Source organism: Salmo trutta, unplaced genomic scaffold (assembly GCF_901001165.1).
Source record: "Salmo trutta unplaced genomic scaffold, fSalTru1.1, whole genome shotgun sequence".
NCBI lineage: Eukaryota > Metazoa > Chordata > Actinopteri > Salmoniformes > Salmonidae > Salmo > Salmo trutta.
The window spans coordinates 414154-414550 of NW_021822683.1; positions in this window are offsets into that span (position 1 = coordinate 414154).

The following is a 397-nucleotide window of genomic DNA, read 5'->3' on the forward strand; positions in this document are numbered from 1 at the left end:
GTAGGACTTTTTCCTGGTCGGATCACGTGGCAGGTAAAACTCCTCTTATGAGGCTCTTGCACGAAGACGTGAGACTAAAAAAGTACCACTCCAAGTTCAGAGGTCAGACAAGTCGTTTCCTCCTGGCTCCCCACAGGCTCCTGAACCTCAGTCTCTAACCACCTCAGTACCACATGGACATTTCTTCTCCTTTCTTTCTCTCTCTCTCTCTTTCTTTCTTTCTTTCTTTCTTTCCTGTATAAATGAACTCCCCGCTTTGCAGCTAGCTCTGACTGTAGTAAACTCCTGCCAACCTCCACCAGCACGGAGGGGAAAAAAAGAGAGGGAGGGAAAGAGAGAGAAGTGTGAGGGAGCGAGAGAGAGATAGATTGAGAGAGAGAGAGGGAGCGAGAGAGAC